This window comes from Zea mays, chromosome 8 (assembly GCF_902167145.1).
Source record: "Zea mays cultivar B73 chromosome 8, Zm-B73-REFERENCE-NAM-5.0, whole genome shotgun sequence".
NCBI lineage: Eukaryota > Viridiplantae > Streptophyta > Magnoliopsida > Poales > Poaceae > Zea > Zea mays.
This window is the reverse complement of record NC_050103.1, coordinates 26,363,282-26,381,533: the sequence shown is the minus strand read 5'-3', so window position 1 is coordinate 26,381,533 and position 18,252 is coordinate 26,363,282. Positions and strand designations below refer to the sequence as shown.

At 44.6% G+C, this 18,252-nt stretch overlaps 1 long non-coding RNA gene and 1 pseudogene across 1 annotated transcript; one reads left to right on the top strand and one right to left on the bottom strand.

Annotated features, from left to right (window-relative positions):
* Positions 1–485: 485 nt before the first annotated feature.
* Positions 486–3,235, bottom strand: LOC103634986 (probable F-box protein At5g36000; annotated as a pseudogene).
* Positions 3,236–3,471: 236 nt separating this feature from the next.
* Positions 3,472–4,798, top strand: LOC103634985 (uncharacterized). The gene is made up of 4 exons (XR_557054.3): positions 3,472–3,892; positions 3,978–4,102; positions 4,196–4,289; positions 4,423–4,798. It is a non-coding gene; the product is annotated as an uncharacterized lncRNA (long non-coding RNA).
* The last annotated feature ends 13,454 nt before the right edge of the window (positions 4,799–18,252 follow it).

The window sequence follows — 18,252 nt, the reverse complement described above, 5'->3', positions numbered from 1 at the left end:
AAAGTAATATTACAAAACATATTGCTCCAAAGTTGTTTTATCCTCATGAGTTACAAAAGAATGGGGAAATAAACATTTTGCAAACTAAGTCATGTGATAATCTTGGTGACTTATTTACAAAGTCATTACCATATTCCACATTTTCAAAGTATGTTAAAGGGATAGGTATGAAACGACTTAAAGATTTGCAGGAATCAGGGGGAGTATCACTCTCCACAATATAACCTAGTTGACATTATATTATACTCTTTTCTTTTTATGGATTTTTCCCTCAAAGAGGTTTTACTATATAAAGTTTTTAATGAGGTAATATCAACAGAGGAAATGTGTCTTATTATCTATTTTTCCCACAGGGTTTTTGTAAGATAATAGTACACTAAATATGATAGATATAGAATTGTTTTGTATTCCTAGATGATGTAATATGATAGATTCGATCAAGGGGGAGTGTTAAAGGAAAATAGACGGTGGTGATCTCATCCAGAGATAAGAAGTCTCCAGAAGATCCAGAGAGAACAAGAAGTCTCTAGAAGATTAGCATTTACTCATTCCCTTAATCCTAATTAGCAATAATGTAAACGCATAAAGTAAACGTGCTTTTCAACCGAACGGGCGTGCGGGCGTGAAGCCGTCCGTTCACTATGTATATATTGTTTATGTTAATGGAATACAGACATCGGAGATTCATTCTCAGATACTTTCTAAACACTGATGAGCCATCGTACCTCCGTTGCCCTGGAGGTTGGTGTGGATGGCAGCGGCGGTCGTGGATGCACAGTGCCTAGTCATCGGGTCTTCGCGCGCTTCCCGGCCCAGGCCATGTTGAGAACAGCTGAAAGGCAACACCAACGCCAGCCATGTCATTCACGATTCACCAGTTCATCCATCGTCGCGTCACTTGTACTAGTACAACACGGGGTACACTACAGACTTAAAGAGACAGCACTGGGATGACCAGATGGTTGTCATGCCGGACGTACATGCAGCGGACGGAGAAGCGAATTGCTTCGCGTTGACGACGGCACCCGAAGGCGGCGGCGACCTCCTCGTCCTGGAAGTGCTCGCCGAGGCTCTCGTACTCCAAGGTCTCATCCCAGTACGCCTTCTCCAGGAACAGCTCGGTGTGGCGTGCGTCCAGGATCTGCTTGTTCCCTGAACCACCACACAGAAAAGAAAAAAAAAATCAGTAACAACGAACAGGTAAACACTAGAATGGCAACGCAGGACGACGCCTTTTCCCCGTTCCAGCATCCATCCACCGGGTTCACCTCGACAGCCGTTGCGGTTGCACAAGGTGCATCGCATCACATGCATGTCTGCAGCATCCAACAGACGAGCTGAAGACGGTCAGATTTAGAAGGCAACAAGGCTCAAAGGTGGCCATGGGATGCAGCCACGTACCAGTGATCCAGATCCCGGGGCGGACGTTAAGGAGCTTGCAGGCGCCCAGTATCGCGATGGTGAGCCGCACGTCTTCGGGATCCGACGGCAGCCACTTCGGCAGCGGCAGCTTCCCGATCAGCACCATGCTCGGCGTGTCCAGCACAAACGACCCGATCCGCCACGAACCTACATCTAGCCGACGTCAAATACGCATACACTGACGACGCATCACAGCGCGCGCGAGGCAATGGCGAAATCGGCAAGTAAAAAATACTGTAAGGCTATGCGCAGCGGTTTCCCTAAATTTTTTCTCTCTATATCAATTTTTTGCGTTACATCATCAACATTTAACTTCCTATTTTTTCATCTACCGCAGCGGTTCTTCCTAATTACTCCCACTATACCCCACTACAACAATAAAATATCATTTCTATATCTATTATTAGTTTTTTATCTACTAACAATTACTCATTGACCTACAGCACAGTGTCGTAGGGGATGAACAGTGAACCGCTAGATTGAGGGAGAAAGAGAAGAGGGCTGGCGCGTAGAGCGCCGTGTAGGGGCAGCGCTGCGGGGTCAGGGGAGGGAGCTGTAGCCGCTACGAAGGGGAGGGGGCTGCTCAGCGCTCTTCGCTGCGGCCAGCCTAAGGCTTCCGCAGCGGTTCTCTCTAAATTTTTCTCACTATATCACTTTTTTGCGTTACATCATCAACATTTCACCCCCTATTTTTTCATCTCCCGCAGCGGTCCCCCCTAAATACTTCTTCTATACCCACTACAACCATAAAATATCATTTTCTATATCTACTTTTATCCACTATCAATATTTCATCTACTAACAATTCACCGCGGACTCACAGCTACAGTACCAAATAGTGTTAGGGCGCGTGAACAGTGACACGCCAGTTCTGTAGGGAGAGAGAAGAGGTCCGCTCGTTAGGGGGCTTGGTAGAGGTGACTGTTGCCCCTAACGCATAAATAGTAATAGGCGAGGGAGGTCGTAGCGTGCACCGTGGCAGTCAGTCTAATCTCGCTCTGTCGCTCACTTCGGTGCTCGCCGTTCTGGCAGAACGAGAAGGCGTGGGAGCCATCTGAGAAGACGGGGAGCACAAATGTCAGTAAGCGGGACCTGCTGTCAGTGAGAGAAGCGAAGCGGGTTACGGGTAGAGGGTATTTGGTGCTCTGCTTACTGAAGGCGGCAAAGTAGAGGTAGCGCCAGGACCGGCAGAGCGGGTGATGAGCGCGCGGGTTGGCGTCGGAGAGGTTGAGGTCGCGGAAGAAGGCGTAGCGCCAGATGGAGTCGTCGGCGAGGAGTCGGCGGAACCAGCGGCAGGTGGAGGAGAGGCGTAGCAGGTCGAAGCCGCAGAGGTGCTTGGCCACCTCTGTCCACAGGTCCGGCTCGTACCTGCATCAAGAAATACTTGATCAGAATTTCAATCAAATCAGTAACAAAACTGGACCGAGATTTTGTAATGCTGGTGTGAGGCTGTGAGCGTCTGGTTCTGTGGGATCAAACTAGCAGCAGGAGCAGACAATTCACTGGCAGAACCTCAAAAAGTTAAATGGGAAGCTTTAAATCACAAATCCATACAAGGGGGTAATGATTTCTTACAATTGAACGTAGAGAACAGTTATTCGAACTATATTTTCTGATCCGAAATGCAGATCATCACTACCCCTAGAGGACAGGTTTCATCAAACCCTCTAAAGCATGCAAACCACGAGCAGTTCGAGCTAAACTGCAGCTGTTCGCAGGCATTGGTGGATAAGCACTCTGCTTTGACGCTTTTGAATTCAAACAAATCAGAAGTGCTACGACAATTCATCCAATCGAACAGCCAAACCTCCATTTCATGGTTCAAACAGAGACGCTGGCATCGATCTATTCCAACTCTGACAATGCAAGGCACACAGTGAAACGCAACGGACGGAATTCGAATCATCTCTAAGCATCAATCTAGTTACACATATGGGACCCAGGGGCGGATGCAGGCCTGGGGCCACTAGGGCCCAGGCCCTACTCTTGGGCCGACTAGTTGTGTAATAGCAGGCCAAACAAATATGAATAGTAACTGCGAACAGTCCAACTAGTTTGGTTTAGCGTTTGGGACTTTAGGGTTTGGGGCGGCGGCTGTCGGTCTGTGCCTGTGTGGCGGTTGCGGGTCGTCTTCACTGCTCGGTTGCTCGCGCGAGTCGCGCACCAGTCCCAACTAATTCCGCCGCCGACGCAGCAAGCAGTGCAGCAACCAGCAAGCAGGCAAGCTGCGCGAGAAAGCAAAAGCAAGCAAGCAAACAATAAGCCGAGCAGGCAAGCCGCGCAGGGGGCCGGCCGGCCGGGCAAGCAAGCAGCAGGCAGCGCAGCAAGCAGAGCAAGCGCAACAAGCAGGAGCAGCGCCGCAAGCAGAGCAACACAGCAAGCAAGCAGAGCAAGCGCAACAAGCAGGAGCAGCGCCGCAAGCAGAGCAACACAGCAAGCAAGCAGAGCAACGCAGCGGCGTAGCAAGCAGGTTTGTTGTTGATGTTTGACACCGAAAAAAATATGTTGTGCCTAGAAAGTTTCATAATTCATAGTGTTTAGTGTTACGATTACAGTGTACAATATAAAGAGAGTTCGAACAATTACATCGAGAGGGATAAATTTGCATATATTGAAGATCGTCAAATTATGGAGCATTATCAAGCCATTAGAACACGAAGGGAGCAAATACCAAAGACAAGTAAGAGTGATACATTTAGTTCGAACAATTCTATACTTTGTAGTTTGTTTTCTTTGATTATTTATGTAATAACGTAATGTCATTCAATTTCAGGAAATTTCAGGAAATGTTTCTATTGTTGATGAAAGCAACCTAAGTAATTGATGAATTGGTCATTGAGACAAAGATCTATCATTTTCATAATTAGGTAACCCCTTGTTTTAGTCAATTTTACGTTAAATTATAATTGTTGTGTTCATATGAAGTTTATATCATTATATGTGTCATTACCTATGTATTTTTATGGTTTAAAATTTTTAGCCGATACAAATATTTTTCAGTGTTATTTCCGGCCCTACCCTTAGAAGTATCCTGGCTCCGCCACTGATGGGACCTGCTAATCTCTGAATTGAGATTGCTTTCAAAATCATGCATGATCCTTGCCAGATGGTTTTAAACCCCTTGAAACGCAGATGCAATCACGATTCACGAACTTGGAGACGCTAAAATTCAAATTCGAGAAAATCCAAGTTTACGGCCAATTCCTTCCGCTAAGCAGTAAGACTGTCTCCAGCAACATCCTCTATATACATCCTCTATATCCGTCATTTACAGTCTTCTCTAAAATATTCCATCTTCTATATATACTTTCTCTCCAACAACGTCCTCTATATATAAATACCTATATTAAAGACATTTTTAATTTTTAATTTTTGTACATACGTATTTGTCATACTCTCAAATGTATTGTACATATTTTAGTTTTATTAAACCGGTTGTTTAAAGTATTCAAATAGATAGAGAACCGTTTAGAGAAACTCTACATATGGAGGATCCAGCAGCGTTCTCTAAATTTAGAGGACCGTTTAGAGGACATTGCTGGAGGGAGTAGAGGACGTCCTCGTCCTCTAAATTTAGGGTACATGACCCTTTAGAGGGTCTTGTTGGAGCCAGCCTAAGCACACAACCACACATGATAAGCAGAGGATCGAAAAGAGCACTCAGAAGTCAGAACTGAAATGAATTCCGATAGCAGTAGCAGGAAAGCCAAACCCAATTCAGTGTGGGAGGGGAGATGGCTTTGCCCATGCAAGGCCGTACCGGAGGGGGGGGGGGGTTGGCGGAGGGTGGGGCCGCACCGGGCCCCTTAGTCACTGGACGCTAGCACTTTTCCTTTTAATTATATATATTTTAAACACAAATACGCAAAGAACGATGCGCTATCGACCAGCTTCTTTTAGATTTTTAAATTAATGTCTGAATTACTTATCGAATACTCCATCCGTTTCAAAATAATATTTGTTTTACCTCTTGATTTTTATGTTTATATTCAACTATATAATAATGAATCCACTAAAGAAGCAAAACAAATTCTATTTTGATATATAGAGAGTATTATTTACTATACACATGATGGTTGCATCGACAGAGAGAAGCTTTTTAAAATTGAAATATTTTTTCGAACTATTTATGGTCAACAATAACTCAATAGAGTTTAAATGGCTTGCCGATTCTATATATCGAAAAAGTTGTTGGATGAGATTGCTCTCAATAATATAAACGATGACTTTGTATCATAAAATGTTAGCAGATATTTTTAATGATATCAGATAATAAGTAAGTGTTTTCGGTTATATTTTACATTTGTTATCTTATAAACTTTAAAACAGTGCATAATAATTTTTATATGTTAAATATTTGATATTACATGTATAATTATATATATTTGTGTATGGATGGGCCTCCATATCAGATTTCATACTAGGACCCCAAAAAGTCAGGAACGTCGCTGTGCCCATGCAGTGTGGGAGGAGAGGCGCGCTTCCTGTAATCCTGTGTGCTGACGGCGTGCGTGCATATATAAGCACCGCGGAACGACAGAGATTTCAAATTTTGAAATGGCTGGAAAGCATTGGCAGACGTTTAAATATTAAGAAGCAAGCCATTATAAACATAAAAGAGGGTCAAATTTTATGATTGAAATGAAAATTAATTACAAAAATCAACTCTCATATTACATGTAATAAACTCCTTCTAAGTATATGTATATACATAGATGGCAAACACATATTTATAATCGACAATTTAATATACAAAGGAAATTAATCTATATAATACTTTTTAAAAAGCACAGTATATAAAATATATCAATATAATAATATCGCTTTAGAGATGCTTCATGTAGGAGTGGACTTCATATTAATTTGTATGATGTGTCTACCATAAGGAATACCACTCTGAAAGTGATTAGTGAAAGGGAAATATGATCAAACTGAAAGGGAATTAGGCTTACACCTAGTTCCTAAATAATTTTGGTGGTTGAATTGCCCAACACAAATATTGGACTGACTAGTTTGCTCTAGTGTATAAGTTATACAGGTGCAAAAGGTTCACATCTAGCCAATAAAAAGATCAAGTGTTGGATTCAATAAAGGAGCAAAGGGGCAACCGAGGGCACCCCTGGTCTGGCGCACCGGACTGTCCGGTGTGCCACCGGACAGTGAACAGTACCTGTCCGGTGCACCAGGGAACTCAGACTCAAACTCTTCACCCTCGGGATTTCTCGGAAGACGGCGCGCTATAATTCACCGGACTGTCCGGTGTGCACCGGACATGTCCGGTGCTCCAAGGAAGCTCGGCCTCCTGAACTCGCCAGCCTCGGGTTCGCGCGGCAGCCGCTCCGCTATAAATCACCGGACTGTCCGGTGTACACCGGACTGTCCGGCGTGCCAGCGGAGCAACGGCTCCCTGCGGCGCCAACGGCTCCCTGCGGTGCATTAAATGCGCGCGCAGCGCGCGCAGAAGTCAGAATCGCCCATGCCGGTGCACCGGACATCAAACAGTACATGTCCGGTGTGCACCGGACACCCAGGCGGGCCCACAAGTCAGAAGCTCCAACGGCTAGAATCCAACGGCAGTGATGACGTGGCAGGGGCACCGGACTGTCAGGTGTGCACCGGACTGTCCGGTGCGCCATCGAGCAGACGCCTCCAGCCAACGGTCACTTTTGGTGGTTGGGGCTATAAATACCCCAACCACCCCACATTCATTGCATCCAAGTTTTCCACTTCTCAACTACTACAAGAGCTCTAGGCATTCAATTCTAGACACATTCAAAGAGATCAAATCCTCTCCAATTCCACACAAAACCCTAGTGACTAGAGAGAGTGATTTGCCGTGTTCATTTGAGCTCTTGCGCTTGGATTGCTTCTTTTCTTTCTCACTTGTTCTTGAGATCACAACTCCATTGTAATCAAGGCAAGAGGCACCAGTTGTGTGGTGGCCCTTGCGGGGAAGTTTTGTTCCCGGCTTTGATTAGAGAAGAGAAGCTCACTCGGTCCGAGGGACCGTTTGAGAGAGGGAAGGGTTGAAAGAGACCCGGCCTTTGTGGCCTCCTCAACGGGGAGTAGGTTTGCAAGAACCGAACCTCGGTAAAACAAATCTCCGTGTCTCATTTGCTTATTCGCTTGGGATTTGTTTTGCGCCCTCTTTTGCGGACTCATTTATTATTACTAACGCTAACCCCGGCTTGTAGTTGTGTTTATATTTGTAAATTTCAGTTTCGCCCTATTCACCCCCCCTCTAGGCGACTATCAATTGGTATCAGAGCCCGGTGCTTCATTAGAGCCTAACCGCTCGAAGTGATGTCGGGAGATCACGCCAAGAAGGAAATGGAGACCGGCGAAAAGCCCACTACAAGCTACGGGAGCACTTCATCGGAAGAGTCCCGCACCAAAAGGAGGGAGAAGAAGAAGAGCTCCTCCAACAAAGGGAAGGAGAAGAAATCCTCTTCTCACCACAAAGAGAAGAAGGAAAAATCTTCTTCCCACAAGCCACATCGGAAAGGCGACAAGCACAAGAGGATGAGGAAGGTGGTCTACTACGAGACCGACACTTCATCAACTTCTACCTCCGACTCCGATGCGCCCTCCGTCACTTCTAAGCGCCAAGAGCGCAAGAAGTATAGTAAGATCCCCCTACGCTACCCTCGCATTTCCAAACATACACCTTTACTTTCCGTCCCATTAGGCAAACCACCAACTTTTGATGGTGAAGATTACGCTAGGTGGAGCGATTTAATGCGATTTCATCTAATCTCGCTCCACAAAAGTATATGGGATGTTGTTGAGTTTGGTGCACAGGTACCGTCGGTAGGGGATGAGAACTATGATGAGGATGAGGTGGCCCAAATCGAGCACTTCAACTCTCAAGCAACGACGATACTCCTCGCCTCTTTAAGCAAAGAGGAGTATAACAAAGTACAAGGGTTGAAGAGCGCCAAGGAGATTTGGGATGTACTCAAAACCGCGCACGAGGGAGACGAGCTCACCAAGATCACCAAGAGGGAAACAATCGAGGGGGAGCTCGGTCGGTTCCGGCTTCACAAAGGAGAGGAGCCGCAACACATGTACAACCGGCTCAAGACTTTGGTAAACCAAGTGCGCAACCTCGGGAGCAAGAAGTGGGACGATCACGAAGTGGTAAATGTTATTTTAAGATCTCTCATTTTTCTTAATCCCACTCAAGTTCAATTGATTCGTGGTAATCCTAGATATACTAAAATGACCCCCGAGGAAGTTATCGGGCATTTTGTAAGTTTTGAGTGCATGATAGAAGGCTCGAGGAAAATCAACGAGCTTGGCGACCCATCCGAAGCCCAACCCGTTGCATTCAAGGCAACGGAAGAGAAGAAGGAGGAGTCTACACCAAGTAGACAACCAATAGACGCCTCCAAGCTCGACAATGAGGAAATGGCGCTCGTCATCAAGAGCTTCCGCCAAATCCTCAAGCAAAGGAGGGGGAAGGACTACAAGTCCCGCTCCAAGAAGGTTTGCTACAAGTGTGGTAAGCCCGGTCATTTTATTGCTAAATGTCCTATATCTAGTGACAGTGACCGAGGCGACGACAAGAAGGGGAGAAGAAAGGAGAAGAAAAGGTACTACAAGAAGAAGGGCGGCGATGCCCATGTTTGTCGGGAATGGGATTCCGACGAAAGCTCAAGCGACTCCTCCGACGACGAGGACGCCGCCAACATCGCCGTCACCAAGGGACTCCTCTTCCCCAACATCGGCCACAAGTGCCTCATGGCAAAGGACGGCAAAAAGAAGAAGGTTAAATCCAACTCCTCCACTAAATATGAATCTTCTAGTGATGATAATGCTAGTGATGAGGAGGATAATTTGCGTTCCCTTTTTGCCAACCTTAACATAGCTCAAAAGGAAAAATTGAATGAATTGGTTAGTGCTATTCATGAAAAGGATGACCTTTTGGATTCCCAAGAGGATTGTCTAATTAAAGAAAACAAAAAACATGTTAAGGTTAAAAAGGCTTATGCTCTGGAAATTGAGAAATGTGAAAAATTATCTAGTGAGCTAAGCACTTGTCGTGAGATGATTGACAACCTTAGAAATGAAAATGCTATTTTAAGTGCTAAGGTTGATACTCATGTTTGTAATGTTTCAATTCCCAATCTTAGAGATGATAACATTGACTTGCTTGCTAAGATTGATGAATTGAATGCATCTCTTGCTAGCCTTAGATTAGAGAATGAAAATTTAATTGCTAAGGCTAAAGATTTTAATGTTTGCAATGCTACTATTTCCGACCTTAGAACTAAGAATGAAATGTTGCATGCTAAGGTTGTAGAACTTAAATCTTGCAAACCCTCTACATCTAATCTTGAGCATGTTTCTATTTGCACTAGATGTAGAGATATTGATGTTAATGCTATTCTTGATCATATGGCTTTAATTAAACAACAAAATGATCATATAGCAAAATTAGATGCTAAAATTGCCGAGCACAACCTAGAGAATGAGAAATTTAAATTTGCTCGTAGCATGCTTTATAATGGGAGACGCCCTGGCATTAAGGATGGCATTGGCTTCCAAAGGGGAGACAATGTCAAACTTAATGCCCCTCCTAAAAATTTGTCTAACTTTGTTAAGGGCAAAGCTCCCATGCCTCAGGATAACGAGGGTTACATTTTATACCCTGCCGGCTATCCTGAGAGCAAGATTAGGAAAATTCACTCTAGGAAGTCTCACTCTGGCCCCAATCATGCTTTTATGTATAAGGGTGAGACATCTAGCTCTAGGCAACCAACCCGTGCCAAGTTGCCTAGAAAGAAAACTCCTAGTGCATCAAATGATCATACTATCTCATTTAAAACTTTTGATGCTTCTTATGTTTTGACTAACAAATCCGGCAAGGTCGTTGCCAAGTTTGTTGGGGGCAAGCACAAGGGATCAAAGACTTGTGTTTGGGTACCCAAAGTTCTTGTATCTAATGCCAAAGGACCCAAAACAGTTTGGGTACCTAAAGTCAAGAACTAAATTTGTTTTGTAGGTTTATGCATCCGGGGGCTCAAGTTGGATACTCGACAGCGGGTGCACAAACCACATGACCGGGGAGAAAAGGATGTTCTCCTCATATGAGAAAAACAAAGATCCTCAACGAGCTATCACATTCGGGGATGGAAATCAAGGGTTGGTCAAAGGTTTGGGTAAAATTGCTATTTCACCTGACCATTCCATTTCCAATGTTTTTCTGGTTGATTCATTAGATTACAACTTGCTTTCTGTTTCTCAATTATGTCAAATGGGCTACAACTGTCTATTCACTGATGTAAATGTCACTGTCTTTAGAAGAAGTGATGATTCAATAGCATTTAAGGGAGTGTTAGAGGGTCAGCTATACTTGGTAGATTTTGATAGAGCTGAACTCGACACTTGCTTAATTGCTAAGACTAACATGGGTTGGCTCTGGCATCGCCGACTAGCTCATGTTGGGATGAAGAATCTTCATAAGCTTCTAAAGGGTGAACACATTTTAGGACTAACCAATGTTCATTTTGAGAAAGACAGGATTTGTAGCGCATGTCAGGCAGGAAAGCAAGTTGGAGCCCATCATCCACACAAGAACATCATGACGACCGACAGGCCGCTTGAGCTACTCCACATGGATCTATTCGGCTCGATTGCTTACATAAGCATCGGCGGGAGTAAGTATTGTCTTGTTATTGTGGATGATTATTCTCGCTTCACTTGGGTATTCTTTTTACAGGAAAAATCTCAAACCCAAGAGACCTTAAAGGGATTCTTGAGACGAGCTCAAAATGAGTTCGGCTTAAGGATCAAGAAAATAAGAAGCGACAACGGGACGGAGTTCAAGAACTCTCAAATTGAAGGCTTCCTTGAGGAGGAGGGCATCAAGCATGAGTTCTCCTCTCCCTACACGCCACAACAAAATGGTGTAGTGGAGAGGAAGAATCGAACTCTATTGGACATGGCAAGAACCATGCTTGATGAGTACAAGACACCGGACCGGTTTTGGGCCGAAGCGGTCAACACCGCCTGCTACGCCATCAACCGGTTATATCTTCACCGAATCCTCAAGAAGACATCATATGAACTCCTAACCGGTAAAAAGCCCAACATTTCATATTTTAGAGTTTTTGGTAGCAAATGCTTCATTCTTATTAAAAGAGGTAGAAAATCTAAATTCGCTCCTAAAACTGTAGAAGGCTTTTTACTTGGTTATGACTCAAACACAAGGGCATATAGGGTCTTTAACAAGTCCACTGGACTAGTTGAAGTCTCTTGTGACGTTGTGTTTGATGAAACTAACGGCTCTCAAGTAGAGCAAGTTGATCTTGATGAGATAGGTGAAGAACAGGCTCCATGCATCGCGCTAAGGAACATGTCCATCGGGGATGTGTGTCCTAAGGAATCCGAAGAGCCTCCAAGTACACAAGATCAACCATCCTCCTCCATGCAAGCATCTCCACCAACTCAAAATGAGGATGAGGCTCAAAATGATGAAGAGCAAAATCAAGAAGACGAGCCACCTCAAGATGATAGCAATGATCAAGGGGGAGATACAAATGATCAAGAAAAGGAGGATGAGGAAGAACCAAGACCGCCACACCCAAGAGTCCACCAAGCAATCCAACGAGATCACCCCGTCGACACCATCCTCGGCGACATTCATAAGGGGGTAACTACTCGATCTCGGGTTGCTCATTTTTGTGAACATTACTCTTTTGTTTCCTCTATTGAGCCACACAGGGTAGAGGAAGCTCTCCAAGATTCGGATTGGGTGGTGGCGATGCAAGAGGAGCTCAACAATTTCACGAGGAATGAGGTCTGGCATTTAGTTCCACGTCCTAACCAAAATGTTGTAGGAACCAAATGGGTCTTCCGCAACAAGCAAGATGAGCATGGTGTGGTGACAAGGAACAAAGCTTGACTCGTAGCCAAAGGGTATTCACAAGTCGAAGGTTTGGATTTCGATGAAACCTATGCACCCGTAGCTAGGCTTGAGTCAATTCGCATATTATTGGCCTATGCTACTTACCATGGCTTTAAGCTCTATCAAATGGACGTGAAAAGTGCCTTCCTCAATGGACCGATCAAGGAAGAGGTCTATGTTGAGCAACCTCCCGGCTTTGAAGACAGTGAGTATCCTAATCATGTCTATAGGCTCTCTAAGGCGCTTTATGGGCTCAAGCAAGCCCCAAGAGCATGGTATGAATGCCTTAGAGATTTCCTTATTGCTAATGGTTTCAAAGTCGGCAAGGCCGATCCTACACTCTTTACTAAAACTCTTGAAAATGACTTGTTTGTATGCCAAATTTATGTTGATGATATTATATTTGGGTCTACTAACGAGTCTACATGTGAAGAGTTTAGTAGGATCATGACACAGAAATTCGAGATGTCGATGATGGGGGAGTTGAAGTATTTTCTAGGATTCCAAGTCAAGCAACTCCAAGAGGGCACCTTCATTAGCCAAACGAAGTACACTCAAGACATTCTTGCTAAGTTTGGGATGAAGGATGCCAAACCCATCAAGACACCCATGGGAACTAATGGGCATCTCGACCTCGACACGGGAGGTAAGTCCGTGGATCAAAAGGTATACCGGTCGATGATTGGTTCATTGCTTTATTTATGTGCATCTCGACCGGACATTATGCTTTCCGTTTGCATGTGTGCAAGATTCCAATCCGACCCTAAGGAATCCCACCTTACGGCCGTAAAACGAATCTTGAGATATTTGGCTTATACACCTAAGTTTGGGCTTTGGTACCCTCGGGGATCCACATTTGATTTACTTGGTTATTCGGATGCCGATTGGGCGGGGTGCAAAATCAATAGGAAGAGCACATCGGGGACTTGCCAGTTCTTGGGAAGATCCTTGGTGTCTTGGGCTTCAAAGAAGCAAAATTCGGTCGCTCTTTCCACCGCCGAAGCCGAGTACATTGCCGCAGGACATTGTTGCGCGCAATTGCTTTGGATGAGGCAAACCCTGCGGGACTACGGTTACAAATTAACCAAAGTCCCTTTGCTATGTGATAATGAGAGTGCAATCAAAATGGCCGACAATCCCGTCGAGCATAGCCGCACTAAGCACATAGCCATTCGGTATCATTTTCTTAGGGATCACCAACAAAAGGGGGATATCGAGATTTCTTACATTAATACTAAAGATCAATTAGCCGATATCTTTACCAAGCCACTTGATGAACAATCTTTTACCAGACTTAGGCATGAGCTCAATATTCTTGATTCTAGAAATTTCTTTTGCTAAGCTTGCACACATAGCTCTTTTGAATACCTTTGATCATATCTCTTTTATATGCTATGACTAATGTGTTTTCAAGTTTATTTCAAACCAAGTCATAGGTATATTGAAAGGGAATTGGAGTCTTCGGCGAAGACAAAGGCTTCCACTCCGTAACTCATACTTCGCCACCACTCCGAGCAACTCTCTCTTCTTTGGGGGAGAAATGAGCATCAAGGAAAAGGACTTCATCCTTGGGGGAGAGAGTAAAAGCTCAAACGCAAAAGGACTTCGTCTTTGGTATAATCTTAACTCACTTATTTATGACCAAAGGGGAAGATTGCACTTCGAGGGCTCTAATGATTCCGTTTTTGGCGATTCATGCCAAAAAGGGGGAGAAATGAGCCCAAAGCAAAAGGACCGCACCACCACCACCAAATTCAAAAACTTAGTGCTTTCCAAAAGTCTTTATCATTTGGTATCCTATTGTGTTCAAAAGGGGGAGAAAGTAGTATTTCAAAAATGGTATATCAAAACCCTCTTGAACACTAAGAGGTGGATCTCTTTTAGGGGGAGTTTTGTTTAGTCAAAGGAAAAGCATTTGAAATAGGGGGAGACAATTTCAAATCTTGAAAATGCTTTGCAAACTCTTATTCATGTACCTTTGACTATTTGCAAAAGATCTTTGAAATGAATTTACAAAAAGAATTTGCAAAAACAAAACATGTGGTGCAAACGTGGTCCAAAATGTTATATAAGAAAGAAACATTCCTTGCATATCTTGTAAGTAGTTATATTGGCTCAATTCCAAGTAACCTTTTCACTTACATTATGCAAACTAGTTCAATTATGCACTTCTATATTTGCTTTGGTTTGTGTTGGCATCAATCACCAAAAAGGGGGAGATTGAAAGGGAATTAGGCTTACACCTAGTTCCTAAATAATTTTGGTGGTTGAATTGCCCAACACAAATATTGGACTGACTAGTTTGCTCTAGTGTATAAGTTATACAGGTGCAAAAGGTTCACATCTAGCCAATAAAAAGATCAAGTGTTGGATTCAATAAAGGAGCAAAGGGGCAACCGAGGGCACCCCTGGTCTGGCGCACCGGACTGTCCGGTGTGCCACCGGACAGTGAACAGTACCTGTCCGGTGCACCAGGGAACTCAGACTCAAACTCTTCACCCTCGGGATTTCTCGGAAGACGGCGCGCTATAATTCACCGGACTGTCCGGTGTGCACCGGACATGTCCGGTGCTCCAAGGAAGCTCGGCCTCCTGAACTCGCCAGCCTCGGGTTCGCGCGGCAGCCGCTCCGCTATAAATCACCGGACTGTCCGGTGTACACCGGACTGTCCGGCGTGCCAGCGGAGCAACGGCTCCCTGCGGCGCCAACGGCTCCCTGCGGTGCATTAAATGCGCGCGCAGCGCGCGCAGAAGTCAGAATCGCCCATGCCGGTGCACCGGACATCAAACAGTACATGTCCGGTGTGCACCGGACACCCAGGCGGGCCCACAAGTCAGAAGCTCCAACGGCTAGAATCCAACGGCAGTGATGACGTGGCAGGGGCACCGGACTGTCAGGTGTGCACCGGACTGTCCGGTGCGCCATCGAGCAGACGCCTCCAGCCAACGGTCACTTTTGGTGGTTGGGGCTATAAATACCCCAACCACCCCACATTCATTGCATCCAAGTTTTCCACTTCTCAACTACTACAAGAGCTCTAGGCATTCAATTCTAGACACATTCAAAGAGATCAAATCCTCTCCAATTCCACACAAAACCCTAGTGACTAGAGAGAGTGATTTGCCGTGTTCATTTGAGCTCTTGCGCTTGGATTGCTTCTTTTCTTTCTCACTTGTTCTTGAGATCACAACTCCATTGTAATCAAGGCAAGAGGCACCAGTTGTGTGGTGGCCCTTGCGGGGAAGTTTTGTTCCCGGCTTTGATTAGAGAAGAGAAGCTCACTCGGTCCGAGGGACCGTTTGAGAGAGGGAAGGGTTGAAAGAGACCCGGCCTTTGTGGCCTCCTCAACGGGGAGTAGGTTTGCAAGAACCGAACCTCGGTAAAACAAATCTCCGTGTCTCATTTGCTTATTCGCTTGGGATTTGTTTTGCGCCCTCTTTTGCGGACTCATTTATTATTACTAACGCTAACCCCGGCTTGTAGTTGTGTTTATATTTGTAAATTTCAGTTTCGCCCTATTCACCCCCCCTCTAGGCGACTATCACAAACCATTTCCTAAATGTTATGGTGGTTGAATTGCCCAACACAAATAATTGGACTAACTAGTTTGCTCTAGATTATACATTCTACATGTGCCAAAGGTTCAACACAAATCAACAAAAAGAACAAGTTAGACTTCAAAAGAAAAAAGCAAAAAGGAAACCGAAGTGTGCCCTAGTCTGGCGCATCGGACTGTCCGGTGCACCACCGGACAGTGTCCGGTGCACCAGGGTGAATCAGCTCAAACTCCTCAGCTTCGGGTTTCCCAGGCGCAGCTCCGCTATAATTCACCGGACTGTCCGGTGCGCCACCGGACTGTCCGGTGCGCCACCGGACTGTCCAGTGCACCAGCAGAGCAACAGCTATCTGTGCGCAACGGTCGACTCTAACGGATGAACAGTGCAGCACAGTACCACGACAGAAGTCAGAGCAGCAGATCAGAGGGGCACCGGACTGTCCGGTGTGACATCGGACTATCCGGTGCCACATGAGGACGAAGCCTCCAACGGTCGACCAGCTCCAAGCCCTAACGACAGAGTGACGTGGCGGCGCACCGGACACTGTCCGGTGCGCCCATCGACAGTAGCCTTCTCCAACGGCTACAATTTGGTTGATGGCTATAAATACCACCCCAACCGGCCACTTTAAAGTAGAGGAGCCCAAGCAACATTCCAAGTCATATAGTTGACATATTCAAGCCCTCCCAACCACCTCTATTCATTGATCCATCCTATACACAAGATTTAGACCACTACAAACCACACAAGTGCCACAAACGAGAGAGCAAGCAAAAGAAAGCCTCTTATGAGAGTTTAGCTCTAGTGCCTTGTGAGATTCATTGAGAGAAAGTGTGTGCTACACCTTGCGTTCATTTGTGCGTGGAGTTTTGACTCCCATTGAACTTCCTCCAAAGTTTTGGAGGCTTGTAAAGCTAGCAAGAGACACCTAAGTGTGTGGTGATCCTTGCGGGGTCTTAAGTGATCCTTGAGAAGAAGAAGAGCTCGCCGATCTTTGGAATCGGTAGAGAGAGGGAAAGGGTTGAAAGAGACCCGTCCTTAGTCGACTCCTCAACGGGGACTAGGCCTTCGAGGGTTGAACCTCGGTAAAACAAATCACCCGTGTCTCGTGTGTTTATTGCTTGTGATTTGTTTGTTCTCTCCCTTTCTAAGTTCTCTTGTCCTACTCCTTACTAATATTATTTTGTGTTGCTTCAAGTTAAATTCTCATTTAGAGAAGCAACTCCTTGCAAGAAAGAACTTGTGTTTATCTTCTTCTTATCTAAGCCCTCTTGCATTATTCTCCATTGACCTATTAGTTGTATTGATTTATCAATTCCGCATTATTTGAAAGCAATACTCTTTACAAGCAAAGGACTTAGTTTTTATACTCCGATAATTGTGTATCTTGTTCTAACCACTAATCAAGGGATATAGTTGGGGTGTAAAGTTATAATTTTCAGGTTTCGCCTATCCACCCCCTCTAGACGACTTTCAATTGGTATCGGAGCTAGGCACTTCATATTGAGTCTAACAACTCGAAGTGATGGCTCGAAGAAGATCCCAATAGAACAAGAAGACCAAGGAGAACAAGGAGGTAACTCTTGAGATATTACTTTCCGATTGTTCTAATTATGATTCATGGGCTACTAGGGTGCTAAATGCTTTTAGAACTGTAGATCCATGATTAGAACAAATCTTATACAAGAGTATTATACCTCCTAGTTGTCATAAGAAAAATCCTTCCGAGGAAGATCAAAGATGTATACGCTTAAACTATCTAGCTTATGACATCTTAAGTAATTCTTTTAGCAATGAAGATTATCGTGCCTTCATATCGAATTATAATGAATCTATTCATGATGCGCATGATATTTGGACTAGAATTAAAATCAAATTTGATGAGTCCAAACATGATAGTTCATTTTGTGCTTCTACTTCCTTTGGTATTTGTGAAACTAACCCTTTGAAGGAAGAAGAAGAAAATGAACGATGGAGACCAAACGATGAATCCACCTCTTCAAAATGTTTGTCTTCCCATTTCAATTCCCACATATGTTGTGTGGCTAATGAAAATGATAGCGGAAGCACAATTGATGACGAGGAGGATGAAAGAAGCTTCATGCAACTCTATGCTCATCTAAGCCTAGAAGATAAGGCGGTCATGCTCAAACTTCTAAAAAGAGCAAGAGAGCAAAGCGAAGCTCGTCAAATGCTAGAAGATGTTCTCTCCATGAAAATGCTAAGCTTTGACGAGTTGACTAAAGAACATAAAGAGCTTAAGTGCTCTCATGTTGATTTGGTCCAAAGGTATGAAACTATTTCAGTTGAGCAAGATAACTCTTTACATTATATGGTTCAATTAGTAAATAGGAATGGCTT